This window comes from Ochlerotatus camptorhynchus, unplaced genomic scaffold (assembly GCF_037179485.1).
Source record: "Ochlerotatus camptorhynchus isolate MF236.1 unplaced genomic scaffold, CSIRO-AGI_Acam_v1.1 ptg000222l, whole genome shotgun sequence".
In the NCBI taxonomy this organism is placed as follows: Eukaryota; Metazoa; Arthropoda; class Insecta; order Diptera; family Culicidae; genus Ochlerotatus; species Ochlerotatus camptorhynchus.
Window position 1 is genome coordinate 4765730 of NW_027040712.1, and position 10616 is coordinate 4776345.

Genomic DNA, 10616 nt, shown 5'->3' on the forward strand with positions numbered 1-10616 from the left:
GGCTGGGATAAGAACCAAAACAAATTCCGAGGTGAGCGTAAAGGCCAACATCGGAAAAGATGATGGGCGGAGAGGGTTGACCTGAAGGGATTTATTCCGATTTTACCAGATAGATTTTTCTTGAAAATTTTTCAGACGTTTTAAGGACGAAATAATCCACATAAAACAATGATGAATTATTGAAAACGCATTTTTCTTATAGGGTTTTGGATTCTAAAATGGCTCTTCGTTCTTATATTGACTCTACTTGGTTAGCTATCTCCCACATTCATCAATTATTTAACAGTTTCAAGCTATTAACGCATAATCAACGAGACATGGATCAATGACACGAGTAAACCCAAAAAGCCCACTCCATGTTACATCCCTGTGCGGTCAACTCAATGCAGAAAAGAAACTTATCATTTTTTCTGCTTCCTCCCTCAAACATTACCTTCAAGATCCAAACAACCCACCTATTTTGCATTATACTGCCAAGGGACCTTAACTCCTCCGAATATGTATGCTGTTTATTTCCTCCGTTTTCCGTCGAGCATACGCAAATTCGGTCCGAAGTATAGTCACAATCGCATTTGAATGTGTTCCTACGAGGGGCGAAAAAAAAAATAACTTCGAACGACCTGACGCAGGACATGCCCATGAATGCGATGTACACTAGGGTGCTTCAATTTGAAAAAAAAAAGTTGTGAATTTCTGATAGGCCACCCTCCTAGGCCAACTCGATTCCTAACCTTAAGATATGAGCCTGTGCACAAACAAATGGTAAAAATTTATGAATAATTGATTTTCGCTCAGATTGCTATAAATGGTTGGTTGGTTGTCTTTATTAAGGAGATTTTCAGCCAGACGCTGGTTCATCTCCGCATGCTATAACTTTGGTAGTAGTTGTTCAAACGTTGAAATTAGTATGTGGTTGTCATTACAATGATCAACAAACCCGATGTTGATGTGATGAAATTGGCGTATTTGTCTTCCACTTGTTCAACTGTCAATTTACCTTATTTCATACTGTTTTCGCAGTTCTGTCTTTCTTGATATTCTTTAAAACTGATCGCAACAACAAAAGACTTTTTGGTCATTGCCATAGTAACAACATTTCAAACATTTCAACATTTGGACATTTCATAGCAAAACTATATGTAGTTTTGTTCTTTATCGCAAAATATTAAACCCGTTTTTTTTTATCATACTGGTGACCATTTCCATGTTAGCGTGTTCCAAACAATCGATTTAAAAAATTCATAACTTCATAGTCACTAAGCCGATATCAGAGATCAAAATATAAAATCAAAGGTAAATTAAATTAATTCTTAAAAAAATTATAATAAAATTAAAAATTAAAATTTTGTATTAAAAACATTGCTGTATTTGTTTTATATTTTTCGTTGAAAATTAAGGCATTTTAGGCAAACATTATGTCACAAAATAAGCGATGTTTTTTTTTACGTAGACTACGTCTTACGGGAAGGTACTGGGGGTAAATCAAAAATCTAAAATAAAGACCGTCACGAAAAGGTGTAAGGTTTTGATCGCTTATATCTTTGTCATTTATTGATGACATTAAAATCCAAATACACAAATCGATTGGAAATAACTCTCAATATATGCCACAATAAATGTCTTTTTTTCAATTTTTTCATAAAAGAACAGCTGAAAAATATGCTAATAAAAAGTGACAATTTTCATGAAATAAACGTTCTCCCCAAACCCAGTCGTCACAATCGAGGACCACTTGGTTGCACATCGTTCTAATTGAACCTGTAAAGTTATAAAACCACGCTGCTGTCGTGGCTCAACTCATTTTCGCTTCGGACGTCGCACAGAGGAGTAACTGGAACAAAAACCTGGCCAAAATAAGAAAACAAGATTTTCTTGATTTTTCATGCTTCTATATTTTTTTTATATATTTCAATATATGCAGCATAAAGTGGCAATGGAATAAAAACGTTACATTTTGTTTACAAATTTTGAGACGTGTTCAAAAACTGAAGAAATTCGAAGCTTCTTGTTTTCCAAAAAGTAACCATGTAATAATTACGCATACCAGATATAAACAATTTGATCAAGAGTTAAGTGTTATAATAAAATGGGTACTTTGGGATCTTTTCTAACAAGTTATGAGATAAAAACCTTTAAATTTAAATGTTGTCTTATTTTTTCAACAATGTATTTTTTATGTTTTTTTGTGCTGTTTCAGACTTGAAAAAGTTGTAGAATCTTGCGCGATCAGATCATATAATCTATGGACGAATGAAAGTTCACGTTATTATGAACACATTGGCATTAGAATCTCGTCCGGAGTCGTCCGGATTGGCGATTGCGAGCCATTTGAAAATGGCATGTTTTGCATCATTTCGTGGCAAAATTTTATCCCTTTATAAGGTCATACTTCTAGAAAACTTCCATAGCACAACAGTTTTCTGCAGATACCTATGACAAACTTACCGAGTAATACTTCTGTACTTCTTTAATCTATTACATCAATTGTGGTACTAGATTAAAATTACACTTCAGTTAACTACTCCCGGTTTGATACCCATGGCCAGCATCATTTTACTAATGTTGCTAAGTTTTTAAATCTAGTACCCCGATTGATGTACTAGCTTAAAGGTTTGTAACGCTAGAAAAACCATGTGTCATTAGTTTTATAATTTAAGGTTAAAGTAAGGTTTCTTTGCCTTGTAATTCAATGTTTATCACAAACCGTTTACCCCATAAAGTATTTCACTTTTCATGTAGAAACTGTAAATTTGAAAATTAGCGAGTTGAAAATTAGCGATTTTGAAAATTAGCGAGTGCCATTTGATTGTAATACTCTCTCATACACACACATACACATTTACCCATTCGATTCTACATACACATAGGTTCGTTCAAGCTAAACTAGCAGAGCGTCATAGAGATTTTCATGTCCGGTTGTATTGGTGCGATATGTGAGAGTATGTTAGTGAATATCCAAGGAAAATACATAAAAAATCGATGTCAAACTCATTTTGGCAGATCTACTTTCATACATTTTTTAGGTTAGCCAGAGAAAAATAATATTATTTAAACAACTTTACACGTCGTTGCTCCCGCTAGTGTGCGTGCGTTAAACGTCACTAATCTCTATAGCTGGCGATAACGAATGAAAATAAAGCAGAATCTGTGCACGGTAACCGCAAACTACTCAATATTCAATACAAAGATTCTAACTAATCGAACGTAAGAAATCGCAAGTTATGTTATTAAAACTTTCGTTATTTTTTATTATTTTTTTTATTTCAGGGCAATGATTCTTGGCTAATTTCTTTACTCTTTTTTGTTAAATAATCCTTATATTAAGCAGAAGAATAAAAACATCCTACTTTCAAAACCCATTTTATTCGTATGGATGATGAAAGGCCAGATATGCACTGCTAAGTAGATGGATTTTAAAATTTAAAGTTAACAGAAGTCTCAAATCCTATTATTATTAAATATTTTAACATATATTAGCAGAAAATTGCTCAAAACCAGTGAATATAATTTTGGCCAGGTTTTTGTTCCAGTTACTCCTCTGTGCGTCGTGGGAAAAGGTAGCAGCAGCAGCAGCAGCAGCAGCAGTAGCAGTAGAAAGGCAGCGGTTCCTGTCAACCGCAGCGTTCACCAGTTTGAACCCCGAACCTTGTGCGACGGGAACGACGAGATCACTGGCTGCTGGCAGCGAGCCCTGTCGCTTCCCCGAGCAAAGTCCAGCAAAGTGACAGCATTTTGAAATCAAGTTTTGATATCAACATCAAACTGAAATCCTAATTTGATTTCAGTTTATGCAATTGACAAATTTTGTTTTCATTTTGCTGTTTATTTGCTCTTCAAAAATATGTTGTTGCGGGTTTGTTTTCATTGCCGTAGCATAACATCAAATTGAATACTTGTTTTGTTATTAACAGGAAAAATTGATATCAAATTGAGTTTTCAGTTTGCTCTCACTGATAGCAGAAATAGTTTTCAATGTGATGTCACAGGAAGATTTTTTTGCTTTCAATTTTGATGTTTTAACCGTTTAAACGACCAAAACGACGAAATCACAACATCAAATTTAGATTTCAATTTGATTTCAGACTTAACACGGGTCGTGGATCAACCTGGCCTGAGTGATGTGACAACGATCCCGCATTCTACAAATACTTCTCGGGCTGTGTCCCAGTTGCAGAGTTAAATTTAACTCGTGGTTAACCCAAGTAACATTTCTGGTTTTATGAGGGTTATGTAGACAATGATTTAGACATGTAGAATGCTTTAAAACCTCGATAATACTAGCAATGTTGCTTGGGAAAAGTGACATTTAGAAAGTTATTTTCAATGTTCGGATCGATCGGTTTTCAAACAGAACTCAGCCATTAAACAGCCCTCTTACCAAAGTGTCTAGCGCTAGCATATTATATAATTTTATCATGGCCACGCCACTGATCAACCATGTTAACTGCCGAGCTAATTAACATGATCATGTCTGAAGAAAATCCTTTCTTCATATGCTTCATATCTGATTGTAATCTAGGAACCAAAATGAATTGAATATGTATTCGTATTTTTATTAGGTCCTGAATTTAACCAAGTTTTACTAAGTAGGAAATCCAAAATATCTAAATACGACCAAAATCATAAGTTACTTCTACTGTATTTTAAATCAATATCTAGAAAAATGCACGAGAATTTCACTGAACAGCTTTACGTAGTCTACGTCAACCATGCGATCGTGTTTTGTACACAACAAGTTTTTGAGTTATATTTTTTTAAGTTATCAAGTCTTGGGTTTTCGCTCAATACTCCTATGCGACTAGACTACCATGTGTCTCCATCGATTTATAGTAACTGTAACATGGTCAAGTATTTTTAATAATCTTTCATTTGATATTTTGATCTTTAAAATCGTCTTAGCGGTTCAAAAGTTAAAATTTTTTGTCATTTTCGAATAAAAAATCGTTTTTTTTTTTGACCACCCTAACATGGAAATAATCACCCCAATGGCAAAAAAATATGGGTCTCATATTTTGCGATAAGGAACAAAACTACCAATTTTTACGAAATTCTCAGAACCACTATATGGTTTTGCTATTAAATGCCTGCATATAGAAGCAAAAATAGACCGATATAAGTGATTTTTTTAAATTCTTCCTTAGTAATTCTCATACAAATTCAAATTATTTGTACGACCTCTAAGCCCAACCTAGTCATAAGGTGTGGAATTGAAGAGCTGAATGTATTGGTGCACTTCGTTTTTCACTCGGTTTTCATTCCGCTTTACTCGATTCGTTTCTTTCGTTTGCGTAATCACCCTTGTAGTGACGTCTTAACGTTTGTTTCGATGATAGTTTGTATTGGAAATTTACACTGAGACTACAAATCGAGCAATTGTCATAATAATATCATAGACAAACAGACATAACACATTAAATAATATTTCTCACTGTAAAACATCGACGCTACTGTTGAGTACACACTTAGTTTTTTTCTACCGAGCTCGGCTGTGCAAATCTCGGCAAAACTAAGTTTTACTGAGGTCTCAGCAAAATAGACATTTGATTGCTGAGTCTCAGATAATGTTTAGCTGAATCTCAGCAAACAAATGAAATGTTTGCTGAGATCTCAGTAAAACTTGTTTTGCCGAGATTTGCACAGCCGAGCTCGGTAGAAAAAAAACTAAGTGTGTACACTGTGGTAGGCAGTACGCTGAAAAAATGGCGTTAGTGTATAAATATCAAACGCAAGGGAATTGATAATGCGCGCCACAGGTGACGGTATTACCGACTACGATACTTTAAAAATTTACTTATGTTAAGTCTGTTTGTCTGTGGTAATACCGTATGAATTTATTATGAATTTCATAAGATTGAACTATTAGAATCACTTTGTCATTTTGAGGCAAATAATTTCGTATGGTCGTATGAAGCTCATTAGAGACATTAATGCTGCATGCTCTTTGTTATGTTTCATGAAAATTAGAAAAAAAAAACATAAAATTTACTAAGCTCACAATTTTATTGATTAGACATCATGCTGAATAAATCCTAGACTAATTAATTTGGTTCTACTTCTGGAAGGTAATTTAACCGTCGATGAGCAAAACAGCTGGTGCTACTGGCAATACAGGTTTCATTATTGCCGATGATTTGAAATATCTATTTATGCTGCAATATGTTTTAAAATTTCAGGTCCGGAGAAGAACAGCGTCTAAGTATTCTTGGCCTCTCCACTGTTTCACTGATGGGCACTGCTAACCGAGTGGCAGCTCTTGGCCGAATAAAAATTGTATAGACCACCACGGCCACTCTAGATGTCCCAGAAGATGGTGGTGCCGTGACCGGACACGCGATGCGCTTGAGTTGCACTCATCGATGCACTTTATCTGCCAGTATAGACCCGGTACAGGAGTGGCCAGTGGTTGACATCTCCTACATCCTGAAGCTGACAAAGCTCTATATTGTGATGGTACAGCTGCTACTGATTCTGCCAGCTGCAAATCAATAATACCATTATGTAAATGTAGATACCCTTAAAGCGCCCATTACACATATCAATATATTGACAGTAAATTGACATACTGACAATATTATTGAAAAGGTGATATTGAAGACGTTGATTGATGACAAGTGTTGACGAAAAGCTGATTTTAATTTCACTTTGTCAATACTCATAATGTATTGACAAAAAACCGACAATTTCGTCATCAATATCATCGATATACGTTAAACATTAATGGCAATACGTTAGAAGCCTTTTTACCTCAATGTATTAAAGTCAATATTACTTGTCTCAACTTCCTCACACAAGAAACATGCATGAGCGAAAGAAAGTGTGATTAGAGTTCATGTTTGCATTCGGGTCCAAACAGAAACGATTGCTGGACCTGTATGTAATGAACAACCTAGCTACACACTGAATTCGGATCACCGAAGTTTCACCGAGGATTTCACCGGGTTTTTGAACAACTGAAAAAATTGGAAAAAATTACAAATGACCGTTACTCGAAGGAAATCAATAAAATCGACAATTTTTTTTTTATATTATTAAATGGGGTCCTAGGTCGGTGGTCCGTACATTTTCGGAATAAATTTCCATATTTTTAAATTTTTCACTGATTTGTAAACTTTTACCGAACAGTTCCGTAGTTCAAAAATTACCAAACAGAACTGGTTTAGAGGATCTATATGGAAACCAATTTTCACCCAACATTTACTTATATTTGCACATTTTAAATAAATTTTCAGTATTTTTCGAATAAATAGTGTTAAATATGATCTATTCCAGGCCTACTCTTAAGTTCTCAGAATGATGTAAGAACAAGGTGATTACTGATCTCTCCTGTTTCGTTAGAACAATAATGTTTACCTAATGTTACCCATACATATAATACTTAGCTTTATCATAATGATACACTAGTTTTATCATTTCATTGCTTTTGTAAACAAATTCGTCAATCGCCGATTTCTCACGAATAAAAGAATAATCTTGCGAACAAACAATACCATATGATAGAGGAACCATACCTCTACTTGATTGTGTTATTAGTTTTTTAGATTGAGCTTTAATTCACGAGAAATTGGCAAATGACGCGTTTGTTTGCAAAAGCAATTACGCCCTAATCTCAAAGTTCTCCGGACTTTTCAGCATAAAGTTGCCATAGGTTTTGTTAACGTCCACCTAACTGACATTATTTTACGATTTATTCCGCCATCTTGGTTTCTGTTAGGAAACATTTCATATGATTTTTTTTTTGTTCAACTCATTAAATCTGTTTGCAAAAATCATATGATGACCGTATGAACTTCACACGATTGTCATGTCTTTGATTGTATTGAACAATAATCTACATACGAATGTTATGAATTCATACGAAGCGTATGAAAGTGGGTTGGAATCAAGTTTTCATACGTTTATACGATGGTGACTGCGAAAATCGCATCTATAATTTTCTCAGTGTAATTTAGATTATAGAATGTAGGTATGTTACCAAGATGTATAAACGTTCTTCCACTGAATGTTGAAATAATTTATAGATCATTGTATTGTCACACTGCAAACCATGAAAAATCAGCCTGCCTGTGAGTTTTTGCCCGTTTTCAAGTAAGGTGTTATCATAAAAAAAAACAAAATGTCTGCTGATATTTCCCGGAGACTTTACAAAAGAATTCAATCAAGCACAATCATCATGCAAACATAGCTAGGATTTGCTTTATTTCATATTTCTCAAAGTTTCTTTCGAGTCACCATCGTCTCCCGCAATGTTTACATTTTTACCCTCTACCAACACATACGTTAGGGCTAGATTTCCACACCTTGATATACACCAGTTTGCTCTAAACCTGCATTAACGTTTGGTCCATATTTTGGGCCAATAATACACTAAAAAAATTCCACTCGTCGTCATCATGTGTCTCACATTTTATTGAGCACTTTTTGTGAAACTCATCCATTTCATGCTTGAATCTTATATTGTGAACCATGCTTCAACACTATTGGTTCGACTTGTGACACACTTGGAGTGTATGTGCCTCACATGGTGTTATCTATTATTCTACTTTATCGATTTCTACTTTACCAACTCCAAAATTGAATCGACAAATATACAAACAAAGCTGACCAGAGGGCAGAGCTTACACATGCCGTTTTTTAACGGGTCAGATTTGGGAATTGATACTGTACTGTTGGGATGTGCTACTGCCGTTGCCTTCGTTCGATCTCACTGGACCACGGTTGTTCTCATATATGAGGCTGGTTTATAAGGATGAAGTCACAACTCATGTTTTCGATGTTTACCTTGCAGAACAAGCAATTCACATCGCATTGAAATGCCAAACACTACTAATTGTAACCGTTCTGTTACAAAGGTCCAATACAATATTTTAAATATGTACCTTGTGATCGAGCATTCAAGTAAATGTGTATAACACTTGCGGTGAAACCCACTGGGCAAACGATACGGCCATGCTTAACGGCCGACTGCTGAATAAGGCGTGCATGGCCGCGGTAAAATGGTGACACGGAGTCACGGGTGATGAGCTGAAGGGTTCTGCGATGCTTATAGAACGGCCATCGTTCCCTTTATCTCAGGCGAACGTGTAGACCAGAAGTGTCTGTGGAGTATACTTTAACAGAATACTAAGGTGAAGTGTAAATCACCAATTCAGCTGATTCAGTTAAAGTCTAAGTCATCCTCGAAATTGGTCGAAGAACGGCACTAATGGATGTTACCTCCTCGCTATGACCTTTTTCAACCAATAAAATTGCTTTCTGGTTGGCGAGTCAAGGACCGCCGTTGCACGCTACGGTCCAGGTGATATTTAGTTACCTTGACCTAAACGTAAAGGTCATCGTTCTCGGGCTGAATGATGATGATGATGGTCCCACCTCTTACCCCTACAAAGGTTTGAGCTGGACGATTTATCTTTAAGATAATTGAATATGACATTTTAACCAGGTTGGCAAACAATATCGAACTGGTTTCAGTTACAGATATAAATTCCCTCTAAAGTTTACAGTTGCTTCACAGCGATATAAATGTGGAAAAGCTCAGGCGTCTACCTCTTAGTTCGCCTTTTTGTCCACCTAAAATATTCATAAGTATTACAAGCAATCAAGAGTTAATGAACAATCAACAAAGCATCCTATTACACTAGCAACCCCGCAATCTGATGCTATCATAATTTTCAGCAATGTCAGGAATTCTCACGAACCCCTAACATTTGCCAGAAAACTTACTACTAACTCAAGGTATCTTTCAAATAAGCTTCAAAATTGCGTTTTTTTATCAAATTTTAAATTCAGTCCTCTATATCCGTAATACGCGCGCGAGGCTCAAACCTTTGTAGACTACTTTTTTTTTAAATTAATCTACTATAAAATCAAATATTAAAAATCCATCATCACCCTCGTGGCGAACAGAAATAGTTTTTGCAGTGCTACAATAATTATTAAAAAGTCGTTATGACAGCTATCCATCTAAAATAATCCGTTAGAGATAACTTCGTCAAGATACATAATTTGTCAATTCATAAAAAAATCACTGGATAACTGTTCAAAAGACAGTTTTAACGTGTGAAATGCAGTGTCTTTTAAATTTTGTAAGTGTTACTAAACGTTTGATATGTCTAGGCATCGAATTGAAAACATTTATTCCTTTATAATATAATGAATTTTGTGAAGCACAAGTCAAGAAATGTGGTGTTCTTATTTCAACCGCGTTTCTAGTATTATATCTATGAAAGTCACTTCCTCTTTCAATTCGATCACACAAATATCGAGGCAGCAAACCGTTAACTACTTTAAAAATGAACACCATAGTCAAATATACAATTCTTTGCTTCACCGACAACCATTGTAAGGCGTCTAGCATTTAAGTTGAGGAAGTGAATCTATTACATCTCAAAATCAAACGCATTATTTTATTCTGCAAGCGCTGTAATCTCGATATTTGTGTTGCATTGGACAGAAATAAAATGAAAGGGCAAAAGTCAAGATGAGGAGAGATGATTGATTTGTATAGCTGTATTTTACTGACAATAGTTAAATCGTTTTTCAGTCGACATAGAATTCCATACTTCTTGGCAATTTTCTTGATGACATTGTCAATGTGAGAGTTGAACTTAAGTGTGTCA